The sequence below is a fragment of the Bombus fervidus genome, chromosome 4 (assembly GCF_041682495.2).
Source record: "Bombus fervidus isolate BK054 chromosome 4, iyBomFerv1, whole genome shotgun sequence".
Taxonomy (NCBI): Eukaryota; Metazoa; Arthropoda; class Insecta; order Hymenoptera; family Apidae; genus Bombus; species Bombus fervidus.
In genome coordinates this window covers 813,916-835,981 of record NC_091520.1, presented here as the reverse complement: position 1 = coordinate 835,981, position 22,066 = coordinate 813,916, and the positions used below count along the sequence as shown (strand labels likewise).

General features: G+C 36.7%; 1 long non-coding RNA gene across 1 annotated transcript in view; it reads left to right on the top strand.

Annotated features, from left to right (window-relative positions):
- LOC139986357 (uncharacterized) overlaps positions 1-6,812 on the top strand; it is a 42,566-nt gene extending 35,754 nt beyond the window's left edge. The window contains exon 2 of the long non-coding RNA XR_011799627.1: positions 4,224-6,812. This is a non-coding gene — a long non-coding RNA (uncharacterized lncRNA). The remainder of the gene's footprint in view (positions 1-4,223) is intronic.
- Positions 6,813-22,066: the final 15,254 nt, after the last annotated feature.

Below are 22,066 nucleotides of genomic sequence, written 5' to 3'. Positions count from 1 at the left end.
AAGCGGTCAGTTCATTGAAGAACACAATATGGTGAATGCGGTGAATGGAAAAAGAAGACAATTACACAGGGATATAGCAAAGAGAGTAATAACGCTATTTACATACATGGTATATTATTATTGATTCAAAACTCATCACGCGAATACCGCTTCAACAGTCATGTAAAAGAAATTGAAACCATTATATCGCATTGCTGCTGCAGGTTGATAGTGATACGACTCAAAAAAATGTCGATTTTAATATGTGCGTTTTTAACAACACTAACTACAGGCCTTATTTAATGGAATTATAAATATGCATGACGTTTTACACGATAGAAAGAAAAACACAACGTAGGCCTTGTATTCGATAAAAGTAAGCTTGAAATTTGTTTAGTATGTGACAGTATCGATGTCAAGCAGCGGTACAACACACGTTTCTTGGATTTTGCAGTGAATTAATATATGTTTTACTGTATATTTTATATTTCGTGAAAAAGACACGAGTTCAGTTTTATTGATTTCCTAACTTGGTAATTGAAAAGTGTTACTTTAAGACGAAATAGTTCATCTTTAAAAATTTTGGAATCGTTAATTTATGTATTACAAAATCATAGAAAAATAATAAAATTCTAGAAATCTGCTGCATTCTTGTTATCTTTCTTTTATCTAGAGAAAGAAATTATAGATTTGATATTGTGAAAATATAGTAATTGTTTATTTCATTGACTGTAGAGCACAATTTATAAAGTACATTAATCTACTAATAAATATTCCAAATACAAAAAATGGTAGCAGCTAGAAATATTATTAAAACATTCGGGTTATAAAAAGAGTAAAATGTCTTGCAAATAGTAGTACAAAATAAGTGCATTGAAAAATAGCACCTAAATGCTGTACGTATCTATATCTGTGTATGCTGAGTGTATTGCCAAATACATTTACAACATTATGGGTTTACTAAAAATATAAATCTTCTTAAAACTGATGATAAATCTACGAAATTCCAACGTGCACGCGAAATCAAAACATATGCGAAATACCCAAAGTATAGTACTTTTTACGATACTTGACGGATAAAACAATTTCCCACCGAGATTCTACTTTTTCAATCATATTCCCAAAAATATGAATCTGCATAAAAATCCGCCGTTTAGTTATGACAATCGATATTTACGAATCGATCATAGTTTTATTGCCGCAACTACACAGAATGACAACACTCATGAAATATAGAATAGACCGATAGGTATTCTATGTAAAAAATAAAACTCGCCAGCAAACGACAGACTACGTATCTTATCACTAGACTGCGGGTGTTTACGCAAATTCAAATTTTTATCAATAGAATAAAAAAAAAAAGGTACATAAATAGGGATTTGTTTCATTGTTTAAACATCATATCAGATACTTTCGATATTTTCTCTATTTTTATACGTCACATGTATGGAGCGCGCTCTTTAAATTTAGCAAAAATGCATGGAAAACCGCAATATACTTATCGTGCTTTTCCTTTTTTTGTCTGCATAACTGTTCGCTATTATGGTAATGCGTCTACGAATTTACATTGCGGTAATACTATTGGCGGTGTATTATCAGCGAGCGCAACCAATCGCTGAATCATAATATAAAACCATAGGCGAGGTCGAGATCAGCCAATCACCGAGCGAATGGCGAAACAAAAATTTATACATATTTCTGCTATTGCAGCGTGGAGGAAGGAATATGTGGCCGCGATACATCGAGGCGATATATTATCGAGATTGCCAGGAAGCTTGGTACCGTGGCATCTATCACCACTGACATAGATCCACGACGATCTTCGTGCATTATCGAGCAACGGTATTGTCCCCGTTTATAATGATCAGCGAACGAATCGTGGGCGATATATTTTGCGGGCTGCCGGCCCAACAATCGCGCAACAATCCCCTCAACACACCCTCGTGATCCGTATTTTTAAGCAGCTTTCATTTATCACATTACCGTAAACAAGGCGCGCTAGGCTGATTCAATTTGAAACACGACACACATAGATTAACTGGTTAATTCCGACTGAATTGCCCTTTACGAGCAATAGCTTTGATCTCGGCAGCCACGCGATGAAAGTTGAAAAATAACTCCGCGCTCGACGTTGCTACCACGCGATGCGTTTGAACAAGGACGTTTATTCTTCGCTCCCCATAAACTGATTTTCATGGCTGGTTCTAGCAAATTTGTTCGTCCTATTAACTGCTTTCGCATGATATGTAGATTGTTCCTTATTTATTTCACGCTTTTAGATTCCAATGCACATCACGTTTTAGTATTTAATCTTTCATACGTATTGTTATTCATCTTTGATTGTTATACACGATTTTGTACTTTCTTTGGTAGTCCATTGTGAAATTAGTTTTCCTATTTAGTTGATTATGAAAAACAACGAATTATTAATATTGTAGATAAGTTTTTGGAAGTATGATGTTTTGAATATTTTTGAGTTTTATATGGAATTAAATCAAATATTACACGAATATATTTTTGGATTAAATAATTTTAATCGACGGTGTTACATTGCTTGATTTATCGTATACCGATTGAAAGCCAGGATTTTACAGCAATAATGCAAATCAATAAATTAAATTACTGGATTTATATAATCGAGATGTATCAGGAAATTAGTAAATAAAGTTACATAAATATTTCTCAAGTTTATAAATATTCTTTCCATGCAAATTTGTTAGATAAATTATGTAAAATTACTAATTGCATACAACATTTATATTATGTATAGACAGAAAATTGACGATACAAACAATTCCAGTAGATCTCAATCTTCCCATAAGTGCATACCACGGAAATCAGAATCTAAAAATTGTGATACCATGAAGAAAAGTATGTGTTGTATGCAAATGGGAATTCACGATCGGCCAGCAGTAAGATACATCGCGCAAATTACCCACGTACCATCGGCCATCTCTCGCGTAACCGGCAGACATACCGCCGGTTGAGAATTATTGATCTATATATTTCATTAGAAACTATTTTTCGAAAAGCGTGAAGAATGGACGAACATACTTTTTCTGCAGCCAATGATGCGTTAGGTTTTTTCGCAAGATGAATAGGATATCATAGTTTAGGTACCTACTCTACAGGAAGGACGTAGGAGCTTACGATCCTATGCTGTACGATCTTAACTTTTTGCAAAGTCGTTACGCTTGATAGGATGCGCAGAAAATCTCAGCAGATTGATTTTTCTCAAGCAAAATAAATATATTTTGTAACAAGACTTAAAAACTGATTGAAAGCTGTACTAAACTTGAAACTTGTACGTCGAAAAATTATATAAAGTAGTTTATCGAACGCTACTTGTCTGTGAGTGAGTATTGTCTCTATCGAGAAACGTTTCTACTGGATAGAAATTTTAGTAGCTAGTAACTCAGTTTAGTAGGAGTAACTCACTTTTAGACGTACATTTTTAAGCTACTATGGCACTACGATAAGTTGTTACGTCTTTGGATTTTAGAAAGGTTTATGTTCATCCATCTGTTTTCTCTTCTCATTTTACAATTTACTTGTTTCCTGCATCCTTCTATTTTTCTTTCCAAATCTATCCATTCTTTTCTTTAACAGAGATTTTGCTCGAGATCGAATTGTTCTGCATGTATATATGCAAATGCGATCCATCGACCCAGACGTGTACTACTTTCCCTCACTTTCTTTGTCTTCTTGTTTCTTATCTTCTTTTTTCCTATATTTTTCACTTACCCTTTCAGCCCGTTTCATTCAAAACACGGCAAAGACAACATTCTTATTATTATTGTTGTTGTTATTGCTATTGCTATTGTTATTGTCATTGTCATTGTCATTGTCATTGTCATTGTCATTGTCATTGTCATTGTCATTGTCATTGTCATTGTCATTGTCATTGTTGTCTGAAGAAACATTCAATGAAATGCAAGAGAAAAACTAAATGTAATGAACATTTCAAACATTCGTTAGAATAAAATCTTTGTCACATAGACACATGCGTTAGAACGTAAATCAATTTCAATGTATCCACTGAACGTAAGATATTTAGTAATCCCATGAAACGAAATTTACGCTGTTTCACTTTGGAAGAACACGACGGATGATCGTCGCTTCCACCCTAGTTTCATCCGCCGCGTACTTCCGAAGCGAAACAGTGTAAATTCGGCTTAAGTAATGTGATTTCTTATCTTACTGTAGACAATCGTGTGTATCACGTTTCGCTGATGCGTTTACAGGCACTCTGCTTCACGTTTCCTAAAGAGAATCATCCGGACAGTGAGCAACGTGAGTTTGAAGCAATTGGATCGTTACTTCTCACATCAAGAGAAGCTGCAAAATGAGTGTCAGCGAGAAACATTTGCGGCATTGTATGCTATACGAGTTTAAAAGGAGCAACACAACTATGGATACTGTTAGGAACATTTGTCAAGTATATTTGTGAACATGTGAATGTGAGAAAGTGGCAAAGATGGTTCTCAACATTTCGGAATGATGTTTTCGAGCTTGCTGACGAAGCCAGGTCTGGTCGAAGAGTAACCTTCGATGTCGAAACATTGATAGTTGTAATTGAGGCGGAACCTCACTTGATTACCAAAGAAATAGTAAACAGAGTAGTAGCAGTAGTATCGTACATCGATATTTGCATCAGATTGGAGAAGCTTTTAATGAACATGAGTATTAATTTTCTTCGCTGAAAGATGAAGTGGAAGAGTGAACCATGAGATCACCTGATATATTGTCATTGTACTTTTTAACGTAAAATTATGATCTGTAAAAAGAAGTATTCGAACTGAATATTACAATTTTGAGTAAGCTGTCGCTAAATATGATAATTGTTCAGTCATCTTCTTATAGGATCGACGGTGATATTCTATTTAGCAGATGAATAAATTCATTCTAAATTCTATTCACCGGATGAATGAATTATGAAATGACAGAAAGAGATGTGTTCATAACAGTTTCCAGGAAACAGCTTGAAACGATTTATACGGACCATCAACTGCTTTCGAGCGTATCATTAATTTCAAGCATCAGGAATTCAACTTTAATTTAATGAACGAAGATCTGCAGGACGCACCATTAATTTTACGGAAGCTTCGACAGCGTCCGGATGCAAAAAATATGACGCTTCCTACTTGAACTTCACTGGCTCTCACAAATGAATGTAGCTTTTCACATTTGTAACAGACATTATATGTACGTACAGAAAAGTTAGGAGATATTTTGTTGGATCATCACTTTTCTCTTAATATGATTCGCAAACGATCAAATATACGACAGATGCAGTTTAGAAAAACTTATTCGGCACGTGCTAGCTTCCAGAAAGTTAGTTTCTAGTGAATCGTACTGTGGGTAGAAGCTGGTTGAGACACGACCAGTAGTCAAGTAGCAAGTAAAGCCGAATTTATACTGTCTCACTGTGAAGGATTCATCGAAAAACGTTGCTTTCATCCTCCTTTTATCCGCAGTGATCGTCCACTGTGAACGGTGTAAATTCAGCTTTACTAAACTACTAGCCGTATCAGAGCCAATCTTAAAGCCTAGAAAACTATGGTCAGCACTTCGTCACCTAAATATCGTATGCTGCGAGAAACAAAATCCGTATAATTGCTTTACCGTACCGTAGAAAATGAAAGTGAGATATTTTATTATATATATTCAATACATTTGACACGATTAAATATATTCAAATATACGTAACTATATATTATATAGATATTTATAATACTCATAATGCTTATATATATTATATTATTAGTATTATATATTATTACTTACAATAAATGTGCACAAACAAAGGTTGATCATACCACATGAGTATAAACAATATAATATCGTTACAATTCTTGTTCTACAAATCTTGTCTGATTATAAGTTACCGAGCGATTTAATTGACATTTGTTTGTGTACATTTAACAGTGTTACGTGTTTGTATGTAGTATACAATTATACATATTTGAATAGTATAGAAAATAATTCTCTTTTAGTTATATGCCTACGTTCTAACTGTACGAATACTTGTATCTCTCACTTTACATGGGTTCCAAAATCTACAGGATAATAACAGAAGTATGTTTTAAGAGCGATCATCGGGAACGTGTTACTGTGTTCTCGGCGTTTATTTACTTAGCAAGTCACGAGCACGAGTCAACAATGACAAGTAGTAGATGTATAAAAACAAAAAGAAAGAAAAACAAAAATATATAGGAAATATAAATACACAGTGACTCAAAAAATGCAGATTTTAAACGAAAGTATCTTTACAGGAGATAAAGAAAGTAAACTAGAAAGAAGAGGGAGAGTCAGATTATGGATCGAATAATTTATTACACTTTTCACGTCAAACTGAGCTAAAGATGAGAAATGCAAACAGGTCGAAAACTGATGGAAAAGCTGATACACTGCAGACTAAATTACCGTCACTTTTTGAACAGCACCTGTTGATTTATATCGCTAACACATTAATAAGTGAGCGCTTATATCACGGCTTGGCATGCGGCTCGGATCAATTTTTTGAGTCGCTGTACAGGATAAACGAGGGATAAAGAAAGTTGAATTTTAATAACACGTTAGAAGTTGAATAATTGCAACGCTGGACGCTTCGAACTAATAGTAACATCCAGATAAGAAATTACTCGATCCATTATTTGCATAGCTGCATATTCCAGTGACGGGATTATAAAATCTAAAATCGCTGGAGAAGAAGTCAATCTGGAAGACCAGACGTACTCCGTAAAGGACGTGAGCGTACAGTGAAATTAATAAGTCGACGTAACACAAGATTGTCAGTGTGATTATTGATGACTTAAACTTCCATACATATACATCTGCGTTTCTGTCTATTCCACGGATAAATACATTCGTTTACGTTTTAGTAAAATCCTTGGAAATTCGCGTGTAGATTATTTTATCAAACATTATACATATTATAAAATACGTACAGAATATTTTATCAAATATCATACGTGTTATGAAATTTGGAATATCATATCAAATATTAAGATTGCAGAAAAACAAATTTGCCGAGAAAGCAGCAGTAAAAGTCCTTTGCCAGATAATCGAAATAACAGAAATAGCAGCGAAACGGAGGCTTCGTAGCCCATCGGGTGCAAAGAAGCAACGAGGAAAAGAGAGTAGCGGGTTATATTAAACCGCTGAAACTTTCGCGTTGAACGTACGTAACGTAATCCGCGAAAGCCATTAAGACGTGGCTATCAAGGAAAACCGTGATAACAAGCACGCGCACTTTTGCGAAACGGCCGGCTGTTGCAGGCACTGTCGCTCGTAAAGGAGCCTCCGTGTCTGCAGTTTAGCCAGCATACGTAAATTCCATAAATTTTCTGCCTGTTAACGGCAACATCCGACAGTAGTCGGTTCCGAGGTCAACCGAGAGTGTATCTTTCCTACGAGGTGGCATAATGCAAATGAATTTGTTCATAAACACCCGTAACTCGAAGATGGTATCCCGCTAGGGATAGCCATCCACATGTTATTTAGCAATTAAGTTAGTAAAATTTACCAAATGTCCAGCTGGACAAATTGTAAAGTACAAATTAAAAAAAAAAAATCTTTTATTCGAGAAGACACCCCACTGATCTCATTAAAGAAATAAAATAGTCAAACTCGAAGATGGTATCCCGCTGGGGGTAGCCATCCACATGTTATTTAGCAATTAAGTAAGAAAAATTTACCAAATGTCAGTCTGGACAAATTGTAAAGTACAAATAACAAAAAGCAAAACCTGTAACCTTCGTCCGTAAGTAGCTGAGAGGGTTCTCCGAGCGTGGACATCGAAAATACAGAGACGCCAGTCATTGAATTTCAGTCACAGTCGATGAATCTTTCATTAACAATTTATTCCACCTTTTCCGCCCCACTAACGCATTCCACGAGCGACGGTCATCAACGTTCTCTCGGATTTCTACAAAGATCTTATTCTAGCTTGAATTTCCTCCCGATCACTTGTATACATATACATATAGATAAACAGTTAATGGATGATCTTTTGTAAATATCGTTTACAAGTAGTTCTATGGATCAAGATAAGAAACAAAATCAAATTGCGCTGGTGATTTTGTTTTCGAAAGATCGAATTTGAAAACTTGTCGAATTAACGTGAATTTAATTCGCAGGCAGTCAGTAGTAGATAGGAGGTTGTTCTACATGCGAAAACAAGTCGAGAATAAAGTTTGTTCGCGCGGAATCTCATTTTTTGGATAAGTTATATTTGATAATTCTTCACTAACGGGTTTCAATTTTATTCTGCGATTTAAGCAAATTCACGTATATTTGGCAAAACTTTCAAATTCGACTTTCTCAAGAACGCGTTTCCCAGCGCAATTTCTTTACTTTTGATCTTCGACTTATCTTAAATCATAAAATCTCGCAGATCTCATTTCTACCACAAGCCATTACATACAGGCTGTATCGTGATATGTGAATCTGACTTCAGCAATGGATAGGATGTACAAAAGCGAAAAAAGAAAAAACAATGGAAAAATTCATACGAACGTGCCTTCTGTCTGACCTTGTTTCATAAGCATTTCTACGTTCCAGTAATCCGCAATTGCTTATTTTCGTAGAAGATTCTTGAAATGACTACCATCCATTTCTATCATTTGACATATGTCTGGAATTTTTGGAAGATTGCGAAATTCTCTGATACGACGACTACAAACTGACCTACAGACCCAGGTTAGACAAAAATAGCTAAACGAAATAAACATAGACTTATTTAAAGCGTTTAGAGGAAGATAGTAGACAATGAAAGAAAAAAGACTCGCACGAGACACCAAGAAAGCATAAATATTTTATTCTTTCTTCGTAATTGCTGAAAGTTAATAGCAGTTGTTATCGAAGTCTAGCTTTTTAATAAGAAGACTTTCAATGGCTCGGCATTAATTGACTTATTGCGGTGAAGCATTTAATAGTACCGCCAACACAGCTTTAATAATTTTAAATGGCCGGAGGGAAATGAGTGTAGAACCGGAAGTTTACAACGCGTCAGCAGCTACTTAAACGTAACACAGTAGAAAGTTCTCGGCGGTTACTCGGTAAGTTAACTGAAAACAAAGCCGAACGTCTTTGGAAAGACGAGCAAGGAAGTTTGTAACGAAGTATGAAACTTGGATACAATCCACTTGCATACGGGATACGTACTGTACAGAAGCGTTAGTTAGTCGGACTACTTTGAAACCGTACCGTCTTTAAACGTGTCTCGCATAGCTCCAACAAAGTTAGCTCGTGTCGTTTTTCCGCAGACCCTCTAACAGAAAAACTCTTTCCCGCCAAAGTTTAGTATATATCTCGCTGAAAAATCCTATTAATTCTTATTTTTAAGTACTCTTTATAATACATTGCATTTTGCAGATTGTAAACATTGCCGAACAGTGCTTTACATCTGTAGCGTTTCTAGCAAATTTACGATGTTTCTTCTTATTTGGACAATGAGGTACCTGATTCAATTATTTTACGTAAGAGAAATATCTTCTGTAACGTAATCATTGAACGCACATTGCGAATTGTAGTGGAAAAGGGTCGTACGATAGCATATTACATTATTCTGTATATTAATATTCTACATTACATTACTCTACGTATAATAGTAATGTTCTATTAATGTAATTGCCTTATATATTAATCGTGTAGCGGCACACGAGTCAGAGGACGATGCAAATCGAGTGCGACTCATGTTGTTATTTTTCCTCGGGACATTGACACCGCCTTGACGCACGAAACGTAACGATAAATAAACTCCAGGCAAAAACAATGTCGCCGCTACGTGCAAACGGACGCGATCGCAGCAAATTAGTTATTAACACTTATTAACGGAGTTATACGAGTTATCGAGTTATCTGCCAGCGATCCTACACTGTCTTTGCGAATACGTTTGCACGAGCGTCTCTCGGCGGTATTTATATTTATTGTTGAGATTATTAGATGTATGTGAATGCAAAGAAACGCGTGGATAAATTGTAAGGTAGAAAATATATATTAAATACTGAAGTGTAAATACAAATCGGAATATAATTGAGCTGATCCAGATCCGCGCGCTAGTGTCACACACTCGAGAAGACCACCCGCCCAAAAAAGACCTCTCGCTCAGTGATTGGATAGACAAAACATCCTGCATACCACAGCTATCGAAACAATAACGAAAAAGGCGCCTCTGACACACACCCAAACCTCCAAAGGGACTAAACCCTCAATATAAAAACCCTCCTAAACTAGCGCTCGAGATCATTCTGTTGTAACACTTTGAACCGTCACTCTGTTTGATTTCTATAATAATTTCCATTATCGTATACGAAGTTCAATTTTCTTCACCCTATTCGCGAAAGAATTATTTCGTTCGAACTGCGACGCGAGGAGATTACCTGCGATCTGTTAATTTCGCGATTTCTTGTGTCTCCGACGTGACACAAGCAGTGTTACCCTATGACTGAAAGCCCTGAAGACATCGTCGCCTGTCTACAGTTTATGGTTTGCCTTCGACCCAGTCTTTTGTCTATACGCTATCGATGGCTTCAGTGCTTGAGAAAACTAAAAGACCAGATGTAGAGTTTTCTTAGAAGTGGTGACCACTTCAACATTTATTAATTTATTTAATTCTTTCGAATATATTTGACAGGTTGCAACAGCAATCTGTCGTTCCCGTTTTATTAATCCTCTACACCATCCACCACAATCGCAATAGAAAACAGGCAAATAATGAAATTATGTCTAATTCTTTTCTGCATGGTTACTGTCTCAGAGTCGCAGCTTGTCCCAGTTGCATACTCTATATATTAATCCTAATATACCAATCGAAAATCTTAAGATCCCCAATAGATGCACCTTGGTACGTCACCAACGAAACGATACATCACGACCTCAAGATACCCACGGTCAAAGTAGAATTATCCAAATTCAGCAATGGACACAGCACAAGAGTTAACAAAACCCTCGACACGTCGGAACAGATCCGCAGGCTAAAAAGACATTACACTTTAGACCTAAGCACTAGATTCAAGTAGAATCAAACATACTATAAACACTTATTAATCGTGTCATAGTACCACGTCAGATAAATTTACTTAAAATTCTCTAACGAGAATTGACTGTAAAATAAAAAAAATATATATATATTAATCGTAATAGAAAACAGGGAATTACTTGAATTACGTCTAGAGAAATTCTTTTTTATCTTTTACCGTCTCAAGGTTGTAACTTGTCCTAGCTGAATAGGACACCCTGTACATTAATCGTAATAGAAAACAGGCAATAAAAGATAATAACGACGATGGCAAGTAGCAAATCTCGTTAGAAGCAACAACGTTCGTTTTCAATCGCAACTTTAGCGATCGCAACGAGAACCGTGCGATTAGCAATTAAAGTCGCTTCAAGTAATCGTTGTCTTCTATTTAATCAAATGATCGATTGCACGAAATTCGTTGCGAAGAGGAGCCAATGGCCCGTGTATTTACGATTAGTTTAGAGTTCGTCTGCGAGGGTAGCTTGATACAAGCTTCTCGTTTCCCGGGTAACTGTTCTCGTCCTGAAATAGTCTGTTCACCGGAACTAAAGGAAGAATACAGCAGTTTAGGGCTGATTGTTTAGAAAGTTGGAAGCAGAGTTTGCGCTGTCAAATTTTTCCACGTGGAATTTCCGAGTTTGATTGGCTGGAACAACGCAGTTCCAGCGAACAGAAGTGTAAATACGCGAAAGTAAGTCGAAAGATTGCGTATCGTTAAGTCAACTGCTAGTAGTTAAGAGTAATCTTATTTCTTTTTTCGTAATAATTTTTGAGTCTGCTATCTTATTCCTAGCTACGTCGTCTGCATACTGAGTCGCTCAAGACCATACGCTTTATTTTTAGGTCGCTGCGTTTTAAAAATTCCTCAAAAATTCTTGAATACTCTTTCAAGTTTCTGGAACGTCGTCCAGTAGTTTTATCGCTATATGCTACATGAATTTTTTTAAGCAAACGAAAATTTCAACGAAGATATACGCAGAATGAAAGATTTCTTCAAATTATTGGTCGAAGACGACTGAGTATGCAGACGTTAAATACGCAGGTTCGTCGAAAGATTTGAAACTGTTGGAAATACAACATACTTGACGCTAAATACAAATTGAGATCCTCGTCAGAGATAATTTGGAAGACAACAAAATTCACGATTTGCTGATGTTCATCGAGGAAATCAGATTACCGGATGGAAATTTGTATGATATTAACATTTCGCTGGATGACTAATAACTTTATACTCGATGTAATATTAAACAATTAAAGAAAAGATAATTCTATTCGAATTTGCGCACTAAATGCAAATTAAAATTCCTCGTGGAAGATAATTTGGAAGACAGCAAAATTCACGATTTGCTAACATTCGTCAAGAAAATTAAATTACTCGATAGAAATTAGTATGATGTTGACATTTCCTTGTATAATTAATAACATAATAGTTGGCGTGACATTAAACTCCACTTGGAGAAAAGATAATCCTATTGGAATTTCGAATCGGCCAATTGGTTGCCGAAATAAACGTAAGAAAAATCTGGTTCGAGGTTGGAACGCTAATATTCGATCGATAAATATATTATATTTTCTTTGAAAATAATCACGACGATTGTTGCAGAGACGCGAGGATTTTAACAAACGATAAACGAATTTGCTGGATACGTTTGCTGAATATCTCTTGGAAATATTTTTATCATGCGTGAATCGAAGCGAAAAACATTTCCTCTCTATTGTCTTGTTTATGTGTATAGAGTTCGACTTTCATGACACAGCGCAGTCTCGAAATTAAAGTGTACTGTTGTCAAACGACACAAGCCATGGTTTCTCATGCAAATTCGTTTCTTTTTGTCGCGAAATCGGTTTTCTAGAAAAAGTCATTGACCGTGGAATATATCTTTCCCCGAAGCTCCGGTTCGTTTCTTTTGATCCGGGAGACGAAATTCTACGGTTCGGTGGTCGCGATTCGCCAACTTTCGCAATTTACGAAACATTCCGTGTTCTTGGGAACAGCGGAATAGCGACCGTGGTACAGTCGGTTTCCTTTACGATTTCTTTCTACTTTCTTCTCTGTATTACCTGTTTAATGGTCGGATTATATCCTGCGGTTGAAAGAATCCTTCATGCAAAAATCTAAAGATTTTCAACAATTCCGTTTTAATGGCACGAATATCCTCTCCCTCCCACGGTTTAAGTATAATGACGCTGCATCTTTTCGTCAGCTTTTTATATTTATGGTAATTGTTTCGTATTTAGGAATGCATAATTCAATGAACAGATTTAATTTCGCTTTGAACCGGTTAAAACGATAGCGTCGCGTCGATTCGAGATTATTTCACGTTCCGCGCGTAAGGTGAGAGATTCGTACTCCAATTATGACAGTTATTGCAAAATTTATTACAAAATGACAGAATAACGATACGGAATGTTATAACAGAACAGAATAGAATGTCGAGTGCTGACTTGGGAGGGTTTTTATATCAAGGGTTTGGTTCCTGTGGACGGGTTATCGCTGGACATAGGTATGCTGTTATTTAGTTATAATTTTGATGGCTATGGTATGCAAAATGGTATGCAAAATATAATTATCCTATCGCTGTATTCCGAGACCACCGTGACAACAGCATCGCTTCAGGATAATTTGCGTACACCAAGAACACATAGACGCTATAGTGACGTACCGAAACTGTTCCCTTCGTTCGTATATTCAAGCGAGTTTTCGCAAACAAACACTGTTTGACACAAAACACCGACCAATTTTATACGCGCTACCTCGTTCAGAAAAATGTGTATATTTGATTATTTTTGACAGAATGTTATTTAGCTACAAAGTTACAAATTGGAAGATTTTATTCTTCGTCAGAGGTGTAGAACACAGTGACGCGATAAAATTTATTTGTACAAGTTAATATGCAATAAAGAGATGGACATCTGTGAATGGGAAGCATCGTGGAACAATTTTATTTTTATTATTTCGGGATGTCATTTGATGGCTCAACTCGTTTGGTTGTCCAGCTACGAGCTCTTCCAACTTCATAAAACAACTATCGTAATTCATTCTGGCAATAACGTTTAAAACCAATTAATATTATATACGATAGGATGAGATTTTAAATAAACAATTTATAAACCGTGTCGGGGACAAAATTTAAAAACTTACAAAAACACGAGGCACCGCGTTCCAGCAGATTTACATTTTTACGATAATTTAAACAGCGACGATAGTGTCACAGACGAAATCCGACTAAACAAAACGATAAGATAGCGAAATTCCAAGCGTTCTCAGAAATATATGATCGAAGCCATTTCCCACTCCCACGAATAAAAGAATTTAAATACTCTCCCTAAAATCATCCAGGTCAGTCTTGAACAGTCACGCATAGAGCTCGGAAGTATATTGCAAACTAGAAAAAAAATAAAGTTTGTTTTTTTTCTTAAATTTCTTTTTTAGTTTACGTGACAATAGAATCGTTAAAGATATAGAGAAGGTTTCAACGTAGAATACCTAAGCTTCGATGTGGATTATAGCAAAATTTCCCGCAAGTATAAGCAATATTTTTAACTTATTTCACTTTTGTTATTTAAATAATACTAATTACATTACAATTTAATAAGCTACAAAAAGGCATCATAAAACAAAAAGCAGAAATAAGATATATCCACTACGAACGAAGCTGGATTTTTGTGAAGTTCAAAATGCATCAACTAAATTTCCTCGGTTTCGGATCATTCTAAATTATTCCGCATAGAAGCCTGCAATTTTCACGTTGTACACGAAAACAGGAGCCCTAATATCGATACATAAAATATTAACTCGTTGCATAGCTAATGCAGTCATTGGTTTTCCTATTGCAAGATGAAAATAAACAATTACCTCCTGTCCATCGATCACCGACGATTTCATCTCTTTTCGTATTTTTTCTACCCTCCTCTAACACGTTGACTGTCACGACACCCGTATTCGGGTGGCGCTTATTTGGCTACTTGCGAAGGATCGTCGTAGGTATTTGAAAAGATATTTTTGGCGGCACTCGACCACGGAACTTTCCAATGGCTTCGCGACACAAAGCGTTATACCTTGAAAGCGTAAGGCCGAAATGCCTAATCTACCATCGATATCCCTACGGTTCTTTCGCCGAATATTCGAAAGAATGAATACGCGGCAACCGTCGGGGACATCTAATAAACGCGTGCATAGTGGAAATATCGAGGGGCAACAAAGAAAGAATTCGTTTGGTTTAGAACCAAAGATTCATTCTGCTCCGAGCTGCGAAGTGCGAAAGGTTTAGTGTCATAGCGAAGCAAACACAATTAGAGATACGTGGTTATTGAGTCTTGATAGCTAGTCGTTAATCGTTAATTGTTGATCGAAAATTGTTGACTGTTGCTTATTAATAGTTTAATAAACTTTTTATTGAAAATCAAGAGTATTTCTTGTGCGCACCTGCACCAACGACCACCTCATATTCTAAAGGAAATAATGAAACTGTTGAATTGTTATAAAAATAATACGAAAATTAAACTCGCATTACTAAAAGCAGAGAACGCTTGGTACTGCGGCACGCGTGGCCTGACGGAGATTTCTGTGAAAACACGCGTGGCAGTCAACGTGCTAACAAGCTTTCTATCTCGATCTGTTCAAATTCCGATAGTAAAAACTCCGATTGTTTTGAACCGAACTCTCAACTCTTAGAAAGAAACACGTTATTTATGGAATGGCTCGTACTTATGAACGGAAGCGTAGGTCTGTTTTCGATGAAACTTATCCCTAACAATGCCCCTGAAACTCGACGCACATGTTGAAACCTTATGACAAGTGTCGCGCGTAGGTGCAACACTAGCGCTACGACGTATTTTTTACTGTTCTTGTCAGCGATTCAAGCGTGAGTCTCTTTAATTGGACGTCGCTGGTAATTTATACGATCACGGCGTACGCTAGAGACGGTGTGTGACGTTTCGTTCCTGTCGGCTTTTATACGCGCCATGTAATCCGAGGCTCCTTTACGAGCAGGAACCACGTTTGCAGCCGAAGATATATTTCATCGAGGCGTCCTCACGTGTTCCTCCCTGGTTTCGCCTGCTTCTGCCGGGGCTGCAGTTTCACTGTTCGAGGTGGAGCGCTACGAAATGGGCTTGCAGCGCGCCTCTGCGCCGAGAAATTTATTTCGTTACCTATTTGCTTTGTACGACGCGCAACCAGGCACAAACTATCGTTAGCATCAAGCTGAGTAACAGGGTCGCTTGATCGTAGCGCATGTCGAGCAGCAACGCTGGCGATGATAACATTCCGCGAAAATAAACGCGCTGGCTGACGATAAAATCGTGTTAGCCTTCGGAAATTTGAGATTTTACAAAGCATCGATGACGTTGTGCGTGCTGCGGATATTTACGCGGATTCAAATTTTTACCATCATCTCTGAAGAAATGCAACTTGAGCAAATATTTTATTTCATCTGCTGGATATAATAACGTGCGTCACACTTTGGGTATTTTATATATTTTTGGAGTTTCAAACGTTTCGTAATTGCATGAAAATGAACAATGTATTAACGAGTTTCTACATATTATACGATTTAATATTTCGACACAGTAGTCAACAAATTTCAGCAATTTTCATTTCCTCTCCTCTGTTTCGATTCATTCGCTGAACTAAATTAATGTCATAATTTCATACGTAGTATATTAACGACAGATAAATTATCTCTTGCTATTTTGGTGTATAACATACTTTATCAGTTCCAATTTTTCTTCTTCCAAATGACCTGTTGCCTTCCTATTTTTCTGTATCTCGTGCGTGTTTATTTTTGATATATATACAATACAGTAAAAAATGTGAAACGAAAAGAATATGCATCATACTCATCATTTATCAATAATATATTCTTTTTTTTCAGAATCTTTAGTTTTATGTTGAAGCCAAATATTAGATTTCCAACAGGACCATAAGAAATTAGTAAAAACATTACAATACTCGATTACAAGTTACTTGAGCTAAATGTTATAGTTCTAGCCTTTTCTTCTACGTCAGTGTTGTCATATTTACGATCATGTTGTATCGAGATTAAGTCTGAATAAAATATTGGCACACTATTGTACTAGTCATGACACTTACGTACTAATTAGTTGCCTACGAACACATTAAATTTCGTAGTACTTTCGTACAAGTGCAAAAATTCGTAGCATCGAATTTTTACAAAGTCTGAATGAAATACCGGCACACCACTGTATTAGTCATGGCACTTACGTACTAATTAGTTGCCTACGAATACATTAAATTTCGTAGTACTTTCGTACAAGTGCAAAAATTCGTAGCATCGAATTTTTACAAAGTCCGAATGAAATACTGGCACACCACTGTATTAGTCATGGCATTTACGTACTAATTAGTTGCCTACGAACACATTAAATTTCGTAGTACTTTCGTACAAGTGCAAGCATTCGATGCTACGAATTTTTACGAAGTCCGAATGAAATACCGGCACACCACTGTATTAGTCATGGCATTTACGTACTAATTAGTTGCATACGAATACATTAAATTTCGTAGTACTTTCGTACAAGTGCAAACATTCGATGCTACGAATTTTTACGAAGTCCGAATGAAATACCGGCACACCACTGTATTAGTCATGGTACTTACGTGCTAATTAGTTGCATACGAATATATTAAATTTCGTAGTACTTTCGTACAAGTGCAAGCATTCGATGCTACGAATTTTTACGAAGTCCGAATGAAATACCGGCACACCACTGTATTAGTCATGGCACTTACGTGCTAATTAGTTGCCTACGAATACATTAAATTTCGTAGTACTTTCGTACAAGTGCAAAAATTCGTAGCATCGAATTTTTACAAAGTCCGAATGAAATACTGGCACACCACTGTATTAGTCATGGCACTTACGTGCTAATTAGTTGCATACGAACACATTAAATTTCGTAGTACTTTCGTACAAGTGGAAAATTTCGATATTACGAATACGAAATGTAAAATCTGATAAGAAAGAAACCTCACTGGGAAAGAAGAATATGTGTCAACATCTTCCGCAGCTACTAGAACTGTTCACTCGTTCGATCGAAGTTTCCTTTATGAGATCTTCCTCTCTAGCCTCGTCCTCGTCAAAAATACGGTGTATAAATTAAATCAAAGAGTAGATCTACAAGACAAAAGTGTATACACACATTTATCATTTCAGAAATCTACTATGATTCTTTCAGACGGGACAACATATTGTAAAACGTGGCGATCGAAAACCGATCCATGTCACTTTGCTGTTATTCGAGAAAGCTTGCCACGTTATACCCGATCGACAAGTAGCAAAGATCAACTTACGAGAAGCGTGTAGAAAGTAGCGTTGCAAAGTGTTCTCCGCTTCTAATGCCTTGTTACCTGAAACTTTTCGCGGATCATGTGACGACAATGAAGTATTGCAAATGCACCTGGTGTTCGTGTAGCGCGACTTGTTCGCGCGTCCGTTAGGCGAATCAGAGGCGGAAAAACAGAGCGGAAGAAAAGCAAGGCGAGGAGGCGGAAGAGGGCGGGAAGGGTGGGTAAGGGGAGGGAAGGGCGTAGGCATAGCGCGCGTATTCCGAACACCGGTGGTTAACCTTCCGGTGATCGTCTGAACGCTCTTCCGGGAATTGTCTCGCGTTCACCATTCGGTCACGGTCTATTTCCGGGGCTGGGCGATCGCTTAACGACGCATTGTACGTATGTATTTATGGTGGAAGCGATAGAGAGACGGTAATAAATACTGTTATACCGGCATTAACGTTAGCAACAGTGCAGCTCTCTCTCTCTCTCTCTTGCTCAAAGAGCTTCCTCTGTCGCGTGTGGGTAGCGCACAGAAGAAGGTCCCCCGACAGAATAATGAGAGGAAGGCGGGTAGGAGGAACGAGAAGGAGACGAAAGGAGAGACCAGAAGAAGACGTACCGACAGGAATTGTGGCCGTGTCTTCGGACTCTCGCGCTCATGCTTTCTGGGACACGAGAACGTGCTCCCGTTACGCCAAACGCCCGAGCAATTAGCGAGGGAAACAAACGTTGTCCTGTTACGTACTAACCAACCGCGTACAAAGGTAATAGAGTCGCGCCAGGCAGAATGCATCTATGCTAGGGGAACGATGGTATGTGTGCCGGAAAAAAAGGCACACCGCGGCGAGCAGACCGAGAAAAATGTCCTGGTTCCCCTTTGCGTTCGCTGCTTCCTCTGCAGGACCTCGAAATTACAGCCTCTGCAATCGGTTACTGCGAATGGTTATTGGTTTTTGAAATTAAGCGACAGACGAGCGTTTGATCGAGATCTTGTTCCTTATTTTTATTCTATCTTTCGCCATGTTCTAGAGATTAAAATATTTACAGAGACAAGCGTGACGTACCGTTATATTTGTTATGGCATAAGCCGCATCTAAATGTTTTCATTAAATGCTAAATCACTGGATGACAGAAGTTTGGATACAAATAACGGATAAAATATCATACCTAAATGCTTAAATCGCTAGAGCACGACAGAAAATGAAATAAAAATAACGAATAAAACATCGATCAAACGCTTGTCCGTCGTTTAATTTCAAGAATCGAGAAATATTTCAGGAACTGAAATTTGAACAGCATCGCTCGTGTTTACGCTGTTTGCATGTTTGACGATTAAATCCTGACGGTGTTTTATTTCTTTTTTTTTTTTTTTTTCGATGCTATTACGCGATAAAGAGGAAACATGGGCTATCTCACGAGTAGAAACTCTAAGTTAAGTGGAGGAAATGAGCTGTTAATTTATAAAACCGTTATTAACCCAATATAGGCGCATGAAGTTGAACTTTGGGGAACAATAGCAATCAGCCATATAGAAAGGATCGAGAAACTTGAAGCAGTAGTCCTCTGTATAGTGGTCAGCGAAGTTACGTTAGAAACGAAGAAGTTAGAAATAATCATAAAACCGGATCCGTTGAAAATCACACGTTTCGCCGATAAATTTAAACAGCGAATGAGAAAGCCAGCCAAACAATTCATTTTCGAATAATTCACTACTGTTAATCATTAAACAGTTTCACTCATCCAACAATTTATTTTCTAAACGAGAATATTTGAAGCTATAGACCAATGGGAAATACCTGCATGCTATTATCTGCGACACAGCTAAACCAATTTACCGAATTGTAAATTTTAAATAGGACGATAAAAAGGGAAATTATACGATAACAGTTGCTGAAAGTACTTTATAGAGAATGAAATATTTATTCAAATATACGGCATTTATTTTAGTTATGGTTATTTAAAAGAATTAGTATGTAACATGTTTGGCAAGAGATTTATAATTTAAAGAAAAAATAGTTAATTTAATAAATTGTTGATAATTGATATTTAAGAAACTATATCACGGTTGGTGTAGTAAAATCATATATTTTTTAAGGTGCATATAAGAACTATTTTCAATATTTTAAGAAGCGAATTTTATAGAAGCGATATACAGTGAAACAAGTGACACCAGGTGCAAGAGTCAGATTCGGTGAAGAGTACTATATATAAAATTATTATTTTTCATATTGCAATTTTTACAATTGACTTTCAGAAAACTATATCGTAATTGGTCTATAAAATTCATATACTTTATTACAAGAAAATAAATCAGAGTGCATTTATAAACAATTTCAAATATTTTAAGATGTAATTAATGGTGTATAATGACGTGAGTGACACCAGGTGCAATAGCCAAGTTTGGTACAGATTACTATATATGGACAATAATAATAACAACAATAATCAGTCTCCATACTTGAATCAGGGTGTACTAAAAAATAATTTCCAACGTTTTTAAGATGTAATTAATGATACACAATGACGTAAGTAAGAGCAGGTGCAGGTGCCAGGCACGGTGAAGATTACTATATATGGCTAAGATTCAGGGGAAATCCATAAGAATGTTACAACACGAAACGTCTCTTATAAAATTCTTCTGCAAAGTTTCGAGTTGGAATATAAAATAAATGAAAAAAATTTAAGCAAGTACTCGAGCGATTGTAATTATTTTAATATTCAAGGTGAACGACCGCTATAAATCGAGTATATCGTGCATAGCCTGCTGTATTTCTATGGGTCACGGATAAAAGAAATTAAGTCGGAAAGCAGTAATACAAAAGAGCCGGGTACGAAAAGGCTCGCGCCAATTGTCGGATACTACCTGTATCCAATGGCAGTGAAGCGTATCTCACGCGAAGCGCCAGTGAATCCAGAGTTATAGCAAACGGTGACGGTCAATCGCCCTGGGATTTATGTACCAGGAAGATGCCAGTGCGGATCTACCCATTTATGTCCATCCGGCCATGGTGGGAAGTTCGATTAAATTCACGGTTTGAATGCCTGCCGACATTTTAAATGTTAACACATGTTGTTTTATCAAAAAGCACAGATAAATTTATGAACTTGTAATTCTGACTTATACACATGTTTCTTACCTCGTCATAGAGGTAGCAACGGTACCATGGGCTATTAGAGAAAACTTGTTTTTCTAACCGATGGCTAATACGCAGTTATATAGCAATGTTAGTATATGTAAATCTAGAATCAATAAATATAATAGCAATGTAATAGATATTTATGTGCAACATAGTATATTCACGCGAGAAATAATTTGAATTCCATTTCATTAAAAGTTGCGTGATTATTCTGTACGTATAGCGACTACGAAACGTGTTGGCACATATCCTTATTTTCCAATCAATATTTTTATCGCTTAACCATTTTCTTTTTTTTTTTTTTTATCACCTTCTACATTTTATTTTCGTAGTATCCTAATTGATATGCAAATTGATATTATAATAAATACAACAGCGCGGAAATACTTGTTGCAGCCATTGTATTAGGTTGTCCGGAAAGTGTCTTTCGCAAACGTGTTTTTACAAACGTGAAACCAAGTCTGTGAAATGCCGCGGTGTTTATGTCAACAGAATAAAATGGTAATTCGACGAAATAATATAAAACGAAAAACGTTGTGCGTTTATTATTTCCTCGTAAAACGAAAGAAACTTTTTGGATAATCTAATACATATGTATACATATTATTTGCGAGCACATGATCGCGAGAT